The sequence below is a fragment of the Ixodes scapularis genome, unplaced genomic scaffold (assembly GCF_016920785.2).
Source record: "Ixodes scapularis isolate PalLabHiFi unplaced genomic scaffold, ASM1692078v2 PGA_scaffold2__306_contigs__length_199485367, whole genome shotgun sequence".
In the NCBI taxonomy this organism is placed as follows: Eukaryota; Metazoa; Arthropoda; class Arachnida; order Ixodida; family Ixodidae; genus Ixodes; species Ixodes scapularis.
Genome location: NW_024609857.1, coordinates 77,089,325 through 77,107,930, shown reverse-complemented (window position 1 = coordinate 77,107,930; position 18,606 = coordinate 77,089,325). Strand labels below are relative to the sequence as shown.

At 45.7% G+C, this 18,606-nt stretch overlaps 1 pseudogene; it reads left to right on the top strand.

Moving 5' to 3' along the window:
* LOC121836540 overlaps positions 1 to 18,606 on the top strand; it is a 139,852-nt pseudogene that overhangs the window by 35,379 nt on the left and 85,867 nt on the right.

The window sequence follows — 18,606 nt, the reverse complement described above, 5'->3', positions numbered from 1 at the left end:
GGGCTAGTTGGTTTAACATCGTCAAACGTGAAAACAGCGCAAAAAATTGAACAAAGGACAAGTGAAAGGCGTGCACGGACAAAGCGCTGAGTGTCAACTAAAGTTTAATTTTCAGGCGAACCAGAAAAATAAACACAGAGCATAGGAAAGAACCAATAAAGACACAAAAAATTATAGAACCCAACCAACAGGATTTCTACCACGTCATCACCCTCACACATGCCTGCCATTCTCCCTGATAAAATGGACCTCATCATCCCCCAAGTGCACCGACGGTGCGCTCACACATTGCCCTTCCCCTTTACATAAAATGAAAAATGCCTCTTCAGTCTCCCTGGCGGTCTTACTTTTATTGCGCGCCAAGATCGTCAAGTCATGAAAAACAGGTATGCAGCCGCACCTACTGCAATGTACCGCTAAGTGGCCAGCGGGGGAGGAACGGAGAGAAAGGGAATGCTCCCTCGCCCTCTCGTTCACGCACCTCCCCGTTTGTTCAATGTACACCCTACCACATGTGAAGGGGATCTGATACACAACCCCCACTGCGCATGGTACAAAAGGAGTGCGGTGGTTGACATCACATTGCAAATCACTGTTCCTCCCTCGGTTCACAGCAGTGCACAGGCGTGACAGGTTCTGGGGTGCTGAAAACACCACCGGCACGTTAAACTTATGCTCCACTCGCTTGACCTGATGAGAGGGGGTGTGGAGATAAGGCACCACCACCGGTCTTGTTGACGGTTTTTGTCTAATCTTAGGCCTGGGTCGGCCCGTGAACACCTTAATGAGGGACTCTGCCACGCCCACAATCAACGTAAGAGGATATCCCGCCGATCTCAGCCTAGGTATCTGAAACAAAAGACTGTTCTCACACCTATGATGACATAACTTCAGCAGAGAAGCCCTCATACACCCCGTAGTAACCGACCTCTTCACAAGCTTAGAGTGCGCTGAACCGAATGGAAGAACACCCTTCTTTGAACGTGGCTCATAGGACCAACACATATGCGACGGCTGCTTAGTTAGCCTCAGGTCCAAAAACTGTAGTGCTTCTGCTGATGGTGTCTCGAACTTAAAGGATAAACCAGGGGAGCACTTTCTAAAGCAGGCCAAGAAATCCAAACACGCGCCTTGAGGGCTCAGGCTCTGTTTGTCATTGTACAGCACTAGGTAGTCGTCCACATACCGAAACACTCTCAAAACCCGACACCTCAAAGACATTGCAATAGACCTGTCACACCTCGCCAGATATATATCACTGAGGACCGGTGCCAAACTCGATCCGATACAGATCCCACTCTTTTGCAGGTAAATTCCGCTTTCAAAGGTGACATATGTGGAGCTCAAGTAAAAACTCAATAATTCCAAAAAGGAATCCACCGCAACACCCGTCGAGTTCATGAAGGCAACCGAGCCACTAGCCTCTATGCACCGAATTCCTGTGGGAGCTGCAACGCGCCTTTTCGCCTAAGAAGTTTCAAGGCCAACCGGGAGTCAAGGACAACGTGGTTTTACTGGGAGGTGCCACCGTTCCGACACCTGTGAGGAACATTCTGGATAAGGGTCCTAAATTCGCCACGGAACCGTCGGTCAGGCCTTCGGAACTGCTAGCCCTGGTGCGGCAGGTGTCTGCGAAGACGTCAGAGGACAACAGGGACCGGTGTGTTCATGAATGTGTGGAAGGGTTGATAAAGGGGAAAGACCGAAGGCCTTTACCTAGGATGAAGCTTGGACCCATGGTCCAGTTGTTCAATGAGTCGAAGTTGAAACTGTTGCAGTCGGACAAAGAGGGAGGTTTTGTTGTAGTACCTGAAGGCTTGTTTCAAGAGAGAGCGAGACAGGCAGTGCTGAAGAATTTCAGAGGTGTGCCGGGGGTGGAGCTGAAGAAGGTTAAGGCGCGGGCCGTGAGGCTTTGCGGCCAGCTTGGGTTAGACAACCTTCAGAAGTCTGTGTCGGGGGCTAAAGGCCTCAATCTCGAGGTCTTCTTCACAGTAAAGACCCACAAGGAGCCCAGTCCGTTCCGGGCGATTGTTACCCAGAAAGATTCTTGGCAGCTCCATGTATCGTCGTTTCTTTAGCGTCACCTGTCTCTGCTTAAGTTGGACGACCCTTTTCTCATTCGCAATTCTGATGCCCTTGTGGATTTCCTAAAAAAAGACAATCCGGGAGGCTGTGAGTTCGTGTCCTACGATGTTGAGGACATGTTTTATTCGATCCTTCATGATGAATTGATGCTAGCTGTGGGAGAGTGCATAGAGGCAAGTGGTTCGGTTGCCTTCATGAACTCGACGGGTGCTGCGGTGGATTCCTTTTTGGAATTATTGAGTTTTTACTTGAGCTCCACATATGTCACATTTGAAAGTGTAATTTACCTGCAAAAATGTAGGATCTGTATCGGACCGAGTTTGGCACCGGTCCTCAGTGATATATATCTGGCGAGGTGTGACAGGTCTATTGCAATGCCTTTGGGGTGTCGGGTTTTGAGAGTGATTTGGTATGTGGACGACTACCTAGTGCTGTGCAATGACAACCAGAGCCTGAGCCCTCAAGGCGCGTGTTTGGATTTCTTGGCCTGCTTTACGAAGTGCTCCCCTGGTTTATCCTTTAAGTTCAAGACACCATCAGCAGGACCACTACAGTTTTTGAACCTGAGGCTAACTAAGCAGCCGTCGCATATGTGTTGGTCCTATGAGCCACGTTCAAAGAAGGGTGTTCTTCCATTCGGTTCAGCGCACTCTAAGCTTGTGAAGAGGGCAGTTACTACGGGGTATATGAGGGATTCTCTGCTGAAGTCATGTCATCATAGGTGTGTGAACAGTCTTTTGTTTCAGGTATCTAGGCTGAGATCGGCGGGATACCCCCTTACGTTGATTGTGGGCGTGGCAGAGTCTCTCATAAAGGTGTTCAGGGGCCGACCCAGTCCTAAGATTAGACAAAAACCGACAACAAGACCGGTGGTGGTGCCTTATCTCCACGCCCTCTCTCATCAGGTCAAGCGAGTGGCGCATAAGTTTAGCGTGCCAGTGGTGTTTTCAGCACCCGAGAATCTGTCACGCCTGTGCACTGCTGTCAACCGAGGGAGGAACAGTGATTTGCAATGTGATGTCAACCACCGCACTCCTTTTGTACCACGCGCAGTGGGGGTTGTGTATCAGATCCCCTTCACATGTGGTAGGGTGTACATTGGACAAACGGGGAGGTGCGTGAACGAGAGGGCGAGGGAGCATTCCCTTTCTCTCCGTTCCTCCCCCGCTGGCCACTTAGCGGTACATTGCAGTAGGTGCGGCTGTGTACCTGTTTTTCATGACTTGACGATCTTGGCGCGCAATAAAAGTAAGACCGCCAGGAAGACTGAAGAGGCATTTTTCATTTTATGTAAAGGGGAAGGGCAATGTGTGAGCGCACCGTCGGTGCACTTGGGGGATGATGAGGTCCATTTTATCAGGGAGAATGGCAGGCATGTGTAAGGGTGATGACGTGGTAGAAATCCTGTCGGTTGGGTTGTATAATTTTTTGTGTCTTTATTGGTTCTTTCCTATGCTCTGTGTTTATTTTTCTGGTTCGCCTGAAAATTAAACTTTAGTTGACACTCAGCGCTTTGTCCGTGCACTCCTTTCACTTGTCCTTTGTTCATTTTTTTGCGCTGTTTTCACGTTTGACTTCTTTCTCGGTCATGTACGTGGAAATATATAAAAGGGTGATTTGGAGATTTCATCTCAAATCGCGCAGGCAAAAAAGGGCGAATTTTTAATTTTGCTAAAAAACATACATTTTATAGAGTCATTTCTAAAAACACAGTGGCCACTAAACACAAGTTCGTCAGATTTTTTGTTCTCGACTTACAAAGCTTAACAGAGACCGCGGCTGTAAGCAGTGTTTTTCACATCCCTCGTGGGTAATATGTTTACCCCCATCTCCCGCCGTGGACTGTCAGTCTGCATTATATTAACTTTTTTAAACAGCTTTTCGAGTACAGTCAGAAAGCTCTAATGCCATGAGTTTTAGGCGCTTTTATTTTTTTTTTCATAAAAATGCCGAAAATGCCCCTTCGGTTAATTATTGATGAAATTTGACAATTAGATACATGCGATCCACTCTGGTTAAACCGACATTTTTTATGTCGATGGGGAGCCCAAAACAGGCTCTTTATGTATGTTATAAAATAACTTGGCTGGCGTTGACACTGATATTATGCAAACACCAAAAGGTAAAATTTGAAATCGACTTCCTCAAGAAGCCCATTTTATTTTTTAATTTTTTTATGTTTATATATTATAGTCGTCTATTAAAAAGAGAAGTCGAGAAAGTGTATTTTGTTTGCATGGTCTATATTTAAGCCTAAATAGAGTAGAAAAACGTGCTTGTGCGGCTCGAATCGGAATTATCAATTACGCGTCTTTACAGAATTGAAAAGAATCTTGCTTTTTGTTTTTTTAGTGTTCTCAGATAAAAATAATGAATTTTCACCCTGTTATATTTATTGCTCATTTCAATTTTATCATAGATTGCCACCTACATTGGAACAGTTCAAAATGGAAAGCAACACGTCTTAATAGACCAGCGGTCGTCGTAAATATTTATTATGTTGAAACCGGCACCCGTTGTATTGATTCGGGACCCTGATTGGCGTATGTGAACGTCCTGCTTTTGAAACCAGCAGATTACCACGACCTTTCGCGCTCGTTGTGTGAGATAAGACGGCCCGTGACAGTAAAGCGAGCAGCAAACCCGGTGTCACGAAAAGTGAAATGGCACGAATGTGGCGTTGACGTGGCGTACGGTGACGACCAGGAGGAGTGAGTCAGTCAAAATATGGTAGAAGGGAAAGCAAAGGAAGTGTTGCCTAGGAGAAAGAGAACACGACCTTACAATATCGGCGGTCAACAACAGTTCTGCCTGCAAAAGCAACGCCTCGCGCTCACTAAAGGCGGCGGCGTTTGGACAACAATCCCGAAGACGGACACGATAACTGTTTGTGAGGACTGGTCTGCTCCTGAGATGAAAAGGTAGCCCCGGCCGACATGTTCTTCTAGGAAAGGTGAGGGGAGAAAGGGAGTCTGAGTAACTACCTCGAAAGCTCCTCTCCCCATATGGTGATCAAAGCATGTTGCATCTGGATTGCCTTCTCGCGCATAAAACTGCGCTGCTCGAATCTATTCTTCACTCTCTATCCCAAAGTCGGCGTGAACGAAACCTGACCCCGTGTATTATAAAAACAACCGCATCTCCATGTGATGAATGATGTTGATTGGGGCGAAGCTCTGGTGGTGCTTGTCTGCGTAGACGCTGAGACGCAGCATTCCGAGCCTTTCGTTCGTTTTCATCCATGTTACGGTGCGGTCAAATTCTCAAATGCGTATATAACCACGTTCCACACCACACATTCTCTTTCTGACATGGATGAAAACGAACGAAAGGCTCGGCATGCTGCGGCTCACCGTCTACGCAAACAAGCACCACCAGAGCTTCGCCCCAATCAACATCATTCACCACGTGGAGATGCAATTGTTTTTTTTTTTTGTTGTTGTTTTTTTTGCCCTACACGAGCACGGGAGCACGTGCTTACGTGCTCGTGAGTACGTGAGCGCGTGAGCTCACGAGCAGGAGCACGTGCACGGCGGACGGACTACGGACATGGCCCGATTCTTGGCCATTTCAACCAGTTTGCTGAAATAGAGATCCACACCGACGCCAGTAACACCGGACTGGGCGCGGTACTAGTCCAGAGGCAGAACGGGGCAGAGTGAGTCATGGCATACGCAAGTCGTATGGTGTCTAACGCGGAGAGGAACTACTCAACGACTGAAAAGGAGTGCCTTGCTGTCCTCTGGGTAATTACAAAGTTCCGCCCATATTTGTATGGAAGTCCTTTTCGCGTGGTCACAGAACACCACTCGCTCTGCTGGCTCGCGAATCTGAAGGACCCCTCAGGACGCCTCGCCCGGTGGAGCCTACGACTGCAGGAGTTCGACGTGACCATGTTGCACAGGTCCGGCCGGAAGCACAATGTCGCCGACTGCCTTTCAAGGACCGCCATCGACGCCGGTCCTGCCTGCACTGAAGACGACGACGATGAGTGTTTTCTCGGCGCTCTGGATCTCAGCGACATGGCAGCACTCCAACGAGACGGCCCTGAACTGCGAGCACTCATCGAGCGCTTAGAGGGACAAGGAAGCGCTGTTCGCCGCGTTTTCATACGAACACTGCCAACCTTCTCCATCCGACAAGGTGTGCCCTACAACAGGAACTTTAGCGACAATAACACGGCGTGGCTGTTGGTGATTCCTTCCAGTCTTTGAGAAGACATATTTTAAGACTACCACGATTACCCGAAGGCGGGACACCTTGGCTGCAGCAGGACACTTGCCAGGATACGCGAAATGTACTTCTGGCCCAAGCTTCGAAGACAGTCCATTACTACACCCGATCTTGCCACGAGTGTCAACGACGGAAGAAATCACCGACGAGACCGGCAGGACTTTTTCAGCCTATTGCGCCGCCATCTTCCTCATTCCGGCAAATTAGAATGGATTTACTTGGACCGCTCTCACCCTCAACGCAAGGAAAGAGATGGATCATTGTTGCGACCAATTATCTCACATGGTACGCCTAAACGAAAGCCCTTCCATCAGGTACGGCTGCTGAAGTCGCCATGGTTTTCTTGGAGTCCATTATCCTCCGACACGGCGACCCCAAACTCCTCATTACGGACCCTGGATCATCGTTCATGTCTCAGCTGACGCACGAAATTCTTCGTCTTAGTAGCACCAGCGTACAGTCGAACCACTGCTTACCATCCGCAGACAAATGGACTAACGTAGAGACTAAACAAAACAATCGCCGGCATGATTTACAAGTATGTCGATGTAGAGCACAAGACGTCGGACGATGTGTTACCCTACGTCGTTTGCTTACAACACGGTGGTGCAAGACACCACAGGAGTAACACCGTTTCAGCTGGTGCATGACCGACGCGATCACCGGCGGAATCTTCCTATACCTCCCATTGGGACTCCAATTGCAGACGACAGCACCAAATTTCCCCTAACGGGCGTTGGGTTTCTACAAAAAGAATAAGAAATAAACAAAAAACAGTACGGGCGCCGTCGTCATGGCAGCCGCTAGTTTATTGGATAAGGTGTGAGAAGCGCGAGAAGCGTTGTCCCTCCTCTCCCTCTCTCACCTTCGGCAACAAAAGGATGCAAGTTCGTTCGGTGTTCAGAGCAGCCTCCGAACTCCTTACGAATTTGCATCATATTGTCGCAGGTGTTGAGAGAAGAGGGAACTACTCCCATTGCCGCCGTCTCGTTCTTCTACAAAACAAGGTAATGGCAATATCTTTTTTTTTTAAAGAAGTGTTAACATTTTTTTTACGAGTGTCCGACGCTTCCGAAACTATTTCACCTGACTTTGCGTCGCTCGATTGAGATCGGCTCAGCAACGGCGCATGTTCAGGGACAGACACTTCTCAATAGATCGTCAATAAATAAATGCAAAATGCGCCCAGCCGCTGGTGTTTCCCGGCTTAAGTAGGGCGCACATCGCTAGTCTGAGCACAAGTCCAAACTTCTTTTGCAAGTTTTCTTATTATTAGGCACTCTCTCTATACAAAAAAAAAAACAAAAAAAACAAAAAAAAAACGTTCCCTTTACGGCACAACAAAGTAAAAAATCTACACGAGACTACTATTCAAGTATTCACAGACTTGCAATCACACATTCAACCTTGTGGTAATTAGCAACAGTGGTTCGATCGCCACGGTTCCTCGCAGGTTCCTTCTGCAGCGAGAAGATCTCCGCGCACGTGCTACTGAGCCCCGGTGCTCTAACACCGATCCCCCCACACCACTTATCTTAACATAAATGCCCTGTCAGTTTTGACCTTCTACAATAACTCTACCACAATGAAGCATGGATTGTAAAGTTTTCGGCAATCCGAAACTCTTTAACTAAAAGTATAGCCAGCCCCTGTCTTTACCTTTCGCCACTCGGGAACCCAAAGAATTTGGCAGAGCTGTTGCCACATGAATTAGAGCACCAATGAGTCGAGCAAAAGACAAGGTGCCATTTGGTCGGCTTACTGGTCGACGAAATAGACTGATAATCAACAGTACAACGCCACTGCCCGCTGCCGCAAACAAAAACCACCACCGCACCGCTGGCACACGCGCGGTCGAGCAGTCGGCGCAACACGTAGCCGCGCGGCAGCCGACACGCAACTGTTCTCAACGGTCAAAATACAAAAAAACAACCGACCAATGAGAGCAAAGTATGAGGGCGAAACTTTAGCTGACCAGAATATTTGTTTCACTTTGCCAGGATACTTTTTTTTTAAATCTAAGCAGCAACAGTAATATGTGTCTCATTTTATTAAATAAATTTACCGGCGTAGACGGGAAGTTCTTAATAGATTACAAACGGATAAGAGATGGCGCTCAAATAGCTGGAGGGAAGTCGCTCGAAGTTTCCGCCGGTTGGATGCGATGCAGCCCCACGGATTAGTTGACGATCCTGGAACCACGATGCCGAGGTGGTTGCTCAACGAGCCGAAGAAGTTCGCCAGCTCTCCCGACTCCAGATTCAAGATCAACAACGTGTCGACGCCACCCCATACAATCTTCGTCGGTCGACGTTCGCTTCAAGCCCGGAGACCGTGTGTGGGTCTGGACCCCGATAAGAAGATGCAGTCCTAGAGAGAAACTCCTGAAGCGCTACCTCGGACCCTACAAAAGGCTTCGTCGGCTCGGGAATCTCAACTACGAGGTGATTCCCGATGCCCGACGGAACACGGGCTTCATCACGCCGCCCTCCACGACCGCAAGTCGTTTACGTCGTGCGCTTCAAGCCGTACTACGATCGATAAGACTCTGAACCGCGTTTTTGTACTACGCTCGATAGGACTCTGTTTTACAAGCTCCGTAGTTTGCCATGATTTTTGTTTGTTTTGCTGTTTCATTTCCCGCCGAGTTTCATCGAGGCGAAGCACTTTTTTAAATGGGGGAGTAGTGTCACACGCGTCGCCGAGCGAGCGTCTGTGTGACCGAGTTGTTGGCGTGCTTGGTTGTCGCGCGGAAGATCTGGGTTTGGTTCCAAGGAGCAGAATCTTCTTTTATATATTCTTTCTACTTGGCGTTCCGTTAAGCTGGATAACTTTCTCGTCTGATCGAGTTAGGAATGTTCTACGCGCCGAACGTTCTATAGGCCAAATGTTCTAGGGACACACGCGTGTTGAAAAGGTCCTCCGCGTGGCGAGCCGGGGTCAGTCTGGCCCCAGCGTTCGACCCTGCTCTTACGCCGACTTCGACGCCGGCGACTCTCTGTTGTTTATCTTCTGTTTCCTTTTCGTTTTGGACACACGTTTGCCCAATTAAACGCTTCAGTTTCCTCAGTTATTTTTTGTTTTATCACTTCGTCATTCTTTACAATCCACAGAGGGAGATTGAGGGAAACATACGACCCACAACGGATGTGAAAAACACTGCTTTCCTCCGGGGGCCTCTTTTAAGCTTCATAGGTGGAGAACACAAATCCGTCGAAGTTACGGTTTGTGGCAACTGTGTTTTAGAGACGATGCCATAAAATATATATATATATTTTTTTTAGGAAATCTTATATTTCTACCTGTTTTGGCTGTACGATTCGAGATTAAACCACCCATATGAAACTTGGAGCACTTCGACGTTGATACAGTTCAAGTCGTCGTCGTGCGTGATTCTGCTTCAGAGTGTTTTCACCTTCTCCAATATTGTGGATGCGAGCTTCAAAGGGAAGCGTTCGCTGGCTCGCGCGCCTCGAGCGTCGATCAAAGCTGTGTGCGTGCACTTTTTGCTTCTGAAATCCCACAGAAGGTGAACTCCCACAATAGAAGTCCCGTCGACCGTCACCAACTTCATTCAACGCAGTCGCGTACTCCCTCAGGAAGATATACTGAAGCCGCGAAGCCACCGTATCGTCTGCTAGCAAGGCAAGACTGGTTGCGAAACGTTATTACGGGCTTTTGTCATCGTTCCGTGGTGCTCAGACGATAGAAAAAGTCCTATTCAGGAGACCCAATACTTACAGAAAAATATATTATTTTTTTTATCGCGCAATTTCTGACTTCACGTCGGGCCCCCATGCCTTTATCACTGAAAACGGGCATAGCAAAGTTTTGTTTTTTTTAGACCGGAGCACCATGTTGTGACGTTATCAGTTACGCGATGAATTGTCACTGCTGCAGCTTAAGAAAGCGGGACATGGACAAAACCGAGCATCTTATCATCGCTCAGCAGCCAATGAGATTGCAGCGTTAGACGAAAAGGACACCGCGGAGCAAATCACGAAGCAGGAATCGTATATATAATAGGAAGAAAAAAAAGTAATACAGCGCTTCGTGGGTTATGAACGTCAAGGAAGTTTTTAGCAGTCTGGGGCCTTGTCTCCCCTGTCCCCCCTGTCGCCCGTGTCCCCGAAGTGACTTTTGCTTTGATGACATCTAGTAATTTAAACTCACACTAAGACCGTACTATATCTTAGGAACACAAACAGTTTAGGCTTCCAGAGATGTTGAGTCACTCTAGCTTACGACATTAACCCTGCATTCAGTCTACGTGTCATACTAACTTGTTAAAATAACATTAGGGCACACTGTGAAGCTCAGAAGAAACCTTGAGCGTGCTTGTTGTTTAAATGCTGCAACTGTCGTCCCGACGATACAGCTTGAAGACATAAATCGTATTTTTTTTTTTTCAAAAGAATGCATCACCCTTTAATATTCTGAAAACATGAGAATGTTTCCACTGTGAAAGATTTCTAAAAAAACGAATACCATATATTTTACTGTCTCATTCCTAAAAACAAAACAAAAAGCAAATATTTATTTGTGAAAGTATGCACCCCAAAGTCATTACTAAGCAGCCTTGAACACAGACGCTAATGGGAACGCTGTCCTACGAGAGTAAGAAAAATATTCCACTCCTAAAAAAATGTGACATAGTAAATAAAAGTTAGGGATAACCATAGCAAGACAGGCATAGCACAAAAGCGGAAACGGGTCGGGTGGACCAAGCACACAGCAGCTCTTCTAAAGCACAAAGATCCGTGCCGTTTACTACAGGGATCTCCTGGTCTTCGCTCAGAGGGGAAGCGGTGTCAGAACAATTCTTCTAACTCGCCTCCAGCTCCCCTTGGCAACAACATCATAGCCTGTGTCGCGGAAGAAAGAAGAAAACGAACTAACAAAGGAAGGAACTGCCTCTTCCGAAAATTGTTCGCAGTATCGATCGGCGGCGAGGAAACGCCCTCCGCAATTCACCGACGACGCGATGCTCTCGGGACGGCCGTGTCACTTTCAGTATACAGATACAATGTTTTCCCGTTCTTTCGCGCTACTGGGAAAAAAATGTCGCCAATTTCTACTCTTGGTACTTTTTGTGCAAAACGCTGTCTCTTTGAGCACGTGAGTTTGCCGGTGTGTTAACGGACTCACGTTATTTTTGTTCTAAAATCAAAAAGCGACCCTCGCCGCCCCCTTAATTAGAGGCTGTCAGTTCGCTTCAGCAGCAACGTTCCGTACTTAAACTAACAAGAAAGTCATAGTTTTAACCTAGACAGCTTCCTCGTCTAGTGCCCTCTAAATGAGAACTACACTTCTTACATAATTTTAGAGGCTTTAGTAAGTTCTCATAGCCTGAAAAACACAGCTATTTCTGTGTGACGCATGCCTCCAAACGAGGTTTGTATTTATTGTTGTGTACCGGTCCCACGCGAAAATTCTATTGAGACCTTGAACGGGAAGCAGAATTTCTCAATTGGGAATTTTTATACAATCCAGCTCGCGGTATATAATACTAGGAAGGGAAACTTCGAACAAATAAGGTGTCTTATAATCACTGACAGTTCACAATACCGCCTGTCTACACTGGCCCACTAAAAGCATTGCACTCCAGGGTAAGAGCAAGGTGCGCACTTACCCCGCTTCGCTGAGGAATTGTAAAACTAACAATTTTTATGTGGAAATTCTCGCTAAAGCTTGGCGTTTAGTAACAAGTTTTAAAGGTGCAAAGTCATTGAGTTCTTTAATAGAAAAAACATTTATCAAAAAAGGACCTGGAGAGATATCAGCTAGAGCTAATCAACGAAATGCGCCGAATGTGATTATGGCTTCTTCAAAACAGTTAATTTAATCCCGCTTCGGCATTCATGCCGGGCTTGCCTTTGCGCAGAAAAGACCTGGCGTGAACATTCCCATTTATAACTTAATTTTCTAATCAATTATATCGTTGGAAGTATATATTTTTACGTGGGATTTTTTTATATGGTAAGTCTAGGAGAAACATGACACAGGCCGGCTATAAGCGGAATGGCATATAGCTCGTTCATTGACTGATCGAGCTGCGCACCGAAAAGCGACAGTCCTCATAACGTTGCACAGTCGGTGCTGCACGACTGTTCCTTGGCCCAAATTTTTACACTTAGATTATTGCTTCAGCTCCTCGTCTGATACCTAAGAGGGTCACTGCGGCATGTGTATTCACAACGGGAAGCTCTGTGCATTGAATGCGGGTGCTGCTACTGTAACATTGTGTGTAAGTGTGTGTTTGTGGGCTAACACTGCTTAAAGATCAGTGGTTGGGACGACGGAAGCGGATCACTGGCTGTCGCATTTTATTTTCACTCACCGCTTACAAAACTTATGGTGGAGCTCATTATGCTAACGTGTCTTGCATTGTGATCCGTTATTCGGCCTTCTTATTGGCTAATACCACAATGTCATTGGTTGTGGCAAAATTACTATAGAGCCGGAACTTGGCAGTCCCTGCGTTTTTAAAATTGTCAGAAGCTTCATCTGCATTTAGCGAAATAACTAGAAGATTTTTCCAGACAATACATGAACCCTCCCTCAAGTGGTGAAGTTAGAGCAGCGACTTATAAATTGCATGAACACTTTCCCTTTTATTTCTTTTTTATATTTTTTTCTGAAATCTGCCCCTGCGTCTTTCAAAATTTATAATCTAAAACAGCGACATTTTATTTTTCTGTTCCAAGAGTTTGTTTAAGTTTAAGCCGTGCCGGTGCGCTGATATCGGAGCCGTATGGCTAAACCGTAAAATTCTAACCAAACCTGTTCCTTATCTGTGCACAGTCTTGGGTAGTAACGCGTTACTAGTAACGCGTTACTAGTAACGCGTTACTGTAACTTCGTTACTTTTTTGGTAACTTGTAACTGTAACGAGTTACTTTTTAAAAATGTAACTTGTAACTGTAGTTCTATTACTTTTTTCTGAGGTAACGATGAAAGTAACGACGTTACTTTTGTCGTTACTTTGCAGTGTTTTATGAATAATATATCACTGAGCGAGGTGCAATTAAGCCATTCCTTGCACTGTCCAAATCGTCTATTCCGAAATTTCGAGTGTCAAGCTGGCCTTGCACAAAGTTGTGAATACGTTCTTTCTCGCGAGTAACGAGCCGAATATAGCCACGTGTAGATTTTATGAAAAAAATATCTAGTTATCTTTACGCACGCGCTTGTACTTCGTGCCTAAACACTTACATCTTAGTGTCTTGAAGCACTACCTCCGCTCTCTTTTCTTTTTTCTGTGCAAACGCTTTTTAATCGGGTGAATCAACCGTAAAACAATAATACACGTGAAGGGCTCTGCGCATGTCTCGTATTTTGATTAGCGCCACTACTCCGCACTGCGCATGTTTCGTATTTTGATTTGCGCCACTACTCTGGCGTGGAAACTTTCAAACCCTAACTTGAAGAAGCAACTGCTGCTAAGTTACAATATGAAGTAAAAGGCGTACTTTTTTTAATTTTTTGCAATAAAACGTTGTGAAAAGCGTTTTCTAGTTTTTTCAAAAAAATATTTGTGTTATAGAAAAGTAACTGAAAAGTAACGTCGTTACTTTTTAAAAGTAACTGTAACTGTAACGAGTTACTCTTTTGTTGCGGTAACTGTGACGGTAACTTCGCTACTTTTTTCTGAAAGTAACTGTAACTGTAACGAATTACTTTTTAAAAGTAACTTACCCATGACTGTCTGTGCACAGCCAGTCCGTCGGCTTGGGTTTTTTCTTGGGAATGCCAGCCCGTAATTTTTGGATATTTCTGCAGGTTGATATTGTTTGACTAAAATAAGAATTGACTTCGGCGAAACGTATTTTTTCTTAATGTTTTGAGTGCCCCCGTCAACGTCGTTATAGGGTATCGTATTATTTTAAAACTAAGTGTCTCAGCTCAAAAAAAAAAAAATTATCAGTTTCCACGAGCTTCCCTTCACTTTGCGTACAAAAACATTTCGCCCTTCTTTTGTGTCCTGACTGTGTGGTATATTAAGTGTATGAAATTTTCGGCGACATCTCGGTCACTTCCACATGCTAGTGTTATAATACTACTCGAAACCTTAAAGAGATATACTTCTGGCAAGTTCTTCTCAAGAGGCCATGAACTCGACCGCCGCACGCTTGAGTAGTTTGACAAAGCTCTAGGTCGTGACATAAAACATTATAGCGCAACACCTAAATCAGAAAGCGGCGCCGGTCATTTTGAATTGTAACAATAATGATTTTTATCTTGTAGATATATTCATGAACGTAAACATCTTTGACAGAAATCTGTGTGGTTAAGAAAATAATAGTCTTACCGAAATTTAAACCTCTAACTAAAGTTTAATATAAAAAAGATTCCTTGACGTTTCGGCACCAGTTCGTCCCGTGGTTGCAGGGGACTGTGAGTTGGACGGAGGTGGGAGAGACGTATTTAAGCCGGTTGTGATTGTTGAAACTGGGTTTTTTAACGAAGCCAGAAAACCCTTCAGACATAGACGCTTGGTATCGTGCCCGACGACCTGTTGATGTTATTTTTTGTTGTCTGGATGTGCCAGGATCTCGCAGGAAGTGCAGACGTTTACGCCAATGTTGTTTCGTTCCCAGGATCTCGCTTTTATCGAAGAACACGCTGTGACCCAGTTCGTGTTCAGCGAGCGCACTGACTTGGACTTCTTTCTTCTTTACGTCGTATATGTGGCGCCAGAAGCTTTCCGGAAAGTCCTTTGTTTACCCCACGTAAACAGGAGGGCAGTCCGCGCATGGGAGGCGACAGATGAGGCCTTGGGACTTTTCCCTTCCCGGGCTCTCCTCGGGGAGATGAAGTCGGTAACGGATAATAGACACCGGTTTGTGAGTGACCGCAATCTGGTCGAACCTGCTATTCAGTTCACGGTGGAACGCCAGAAAGACGGTGCGCTTTCTTTTTTGACATCAGTGTGAAGACTCCGGTGCGACAAAAACTCTCGCGTCCGACCGCCGTTCCGACAGTTCGTACGTCGGTTCGGACGGTTTCGATGTGCATGTGTCTCGTACTCGAGTCTCAGAGGATTGTCTTTCTCAAGCCCTTCCCCAAGCTTTGACCACCTCCGTTTTGTTTAAACTTCACAGCTCTTGGGTGCAAAATAAAAGAAACGGGGGATTACTGTTAACAAATAAAACAAATATAATTTTAGAATTGTCGCATTGACAACCCCAAACAGGGGAACGAGTCCCTCAGGAATGAAGAGTACTCCCTGGGGGAGCATTGAAAAAAAGAAAAGAAGGGGGGGGGGGGGGGGGGGGGCTAAGAACATACTGTGTTCTAAACTTTCCTCTGCTCCACATCATCTCCACAGACTAGACCAGCGTGACCTAAGAAACGACTTTGTTTTCAAAATCACTCCTGCAAGAAAGCGAGTTTTCGTGGTGCCAGGCGCTCGCGCCATTCCTCTCGAAACTGCACCAAGCAAGAATACTCTTTATTACTCGAATACATTACTTGCACTGAGTGCAAACCTCCCGCAGCGTGCATTTTGCACCACCAGATTTGATTTTCTTACCAAGAACAAATCGCAATGACCACCAGTATATCGTGCGATGACGTCATGGGCAAAGCATGTTAAACAGTTTAGTTTTCGGATGAAATGCGATGTTCTCAACATTACCAAAACGGGATGTCAAAATTGTAAAGTTGTGCAGTATATATAGCAGTCTCGTTGTAATATTGCCGCGCGCGCAGCTGGCCAAGGAGGCAGCGCCCGCGTGGCCTAACGGTTATCGTGCCTGCCTCCCACGCGAAAAGCCAGGGTTTGATTCCTGGGAGCGACGCATCTTTTGTTATTCCTGTAATTTAGTTTTCTGGTAGATTCTAGAATCCTGTTGGCGTGTTCAAGGTCAAAATGTTCTACGTGTCCAACGTTCTACGCCGATTATTCCAGAAGCTCACGCATGTACATAAGGGGCTCCGTGTGGCGAGCGGAGTCAGTCTCGCCCCGGCACTCGATCCTGCGGTTTCGCCGACATCGACGCCCGCGACGCTCTGCTGTTACCTTTTGTATCCTTTTTATTTTTTTGGGCACAAGTTCGCCTTATTACATGTTTAGTTTCTTCAGTTATCATCGCCTCATCAATTGTCATTCGTGACAATGTGAAGCAGCCTAATAAATATTACAGCTCATGACTAATAAAACATAGATTTGTAAAGTGAAGCCCTAAAACGAGTGCACGTAAAACCGAATATAGCATTAGCCTCCCGAGAGAGTATTTGGCGAAGTTTCGAGCTCATGCAATCCGATGTCTGTCCTTCTCGCTATTTATGTATAATTAGGAATATTATTGCATGCATCTTTATATATTTCAATTTGCAGTAAGGCGATATGTAGGGGATTATTTAGAAGAGTACCATTTATTATCTATCTTTATGCACACTCCCTGTATTTGTTTCCAGATATAATATGTGAGCACACATTCTCATTTGGCCTACCCCGCGACACACTACCATACAACGAACAAAAAAGCACGTTTTCGCAGACTCAACAGTTGGCGTATTTTCGAGTCTCGTCCTGACGTGTCGGTCATAAACGGTTATGTGAACTTCATATAGTCAAATTTATTGATGTTAGTAAAAATATATTTATTACGGACAATATTTGACAAAGTCAATGAAGGGCCAACCGCCCATAAGATATACATAATAAGTAGATGCACCCTCAAATTACCTGAAAAATGCTATTCAAATATTTTCCGCCGCTTGATTTGAAAAAAAATGAATAACGGGTCCACAGCCTGAAAGATATACGTAATAACTAAATGCACCCTAAAATTACCTAAAATATGCACTTCAAATCTTTTCCGGCGTTTTTATCCTCGAAGTGCACGTCTATAAGGGATTTGAGAGAGCATTAAACAATTTTTTTATTATGAAGTTGATTTAAATATTTATGTGATCCTGACACATATATAACTTCTGAAACAAAAAAAAAAGTCTGTTATTGTCTATTTTATGCAATGAACAACTTTTTTGTTTCTGTGGGCAGGACAAAAACAAAGTGCACAGGGGCACGTGGGGGAACTGCGATGATTGTGTACGCAGACAGTCAGAAGGTGACGAATTAAGTAGCTGCAATGTCGAGTAGAGTATGAAATACTACTTTGTTAACTTTAACAAAAAAAATCGACAATTAGCAAGGGTATGCTTATTTGCAAAATGATTGACAGTCATTTTGTCAAGAACAAACTTCAAAACTCAAGCTATGTCGAAAATGTTCAGTTGAATACGCGCTCTTTGTAAAAATAAAATATTATATTTTAGAGGAAGAGTGAAGGTGCACTCCATTCACCTGTAAGCTGACAGGGCACCAAAAACTGCAACCACACCCGCCATCCCGCTAGCTTACGATCTCGGGAATTGAACCCTGGAGTTGTGTAGACAAAGCTAGCTGCGCGTATGCTGAGTAGCAGCGTCTACCTCCGCTACGAGATTCGGAGCTAAAGAAGTGATCTATAAGAGCTCATTTTGACTCGGGGGTTTTGCCTGTTGTTCACAAGAAAAAACAAACTTGGTTCGAACGTTACAATCTATAGCCAATGCAGAATGCAGCTGTCCCAGCTTACCTTCATGTGTCTTCGTAGATTAAAGTTTGTTGTTCTTGCTGATGACAATGTGTGTTTTTGGCAAGCAAAATATGCGCTGAAACTCTAGGTTTCCGTTCCCCTTGATGCCCTGATTTTTTAACACCTCCTTAAGAGATGGCCATGGAGACGACGGACACTCTATGACCGAAAACTCGACCGGTCAGAGAAAAACTGGCGGTTACGGGTTATCGATCGTTCGTCGGTTCTCGCTTGCATACGTGGAGGCCAGGGGAGGGGAGTGTATAGAGAGCGAGAGAAGCGGTGGCCATCGGTCTCACAAAACAATAGAGGATCACACCAATTTTACGCTCTCTCTCTGTCTCTCTGTCAGCACTCCTTAGATAGCCTAACCACCCCCCCCCCCCTGTAAAGTGAGGAAAAAGACTCGACTACAATGACCATACAAGTAAACCAAAAGAGGTATCGTCCATACCCTCGAAGGCGGTGCTCTTGACCTCGCACCGGGCGCTTTTCAGCCGTGCCTCAACGGCGTAGCGCACATAAAAAGACAAAGAGGATTCCACTCCTTCGCGCGAGGCTACATCATCTGTTACGCGAGTTATGAACCCGCGAATCGAGGGGGTACAGACCCGCGTTTGATGTCTGTGCAGGTGGCGGGAGACGTCGGAGAAGTTGGAAGGGCTGAAACGGTGTAGGGAGGACAAAAACAAACGAACAG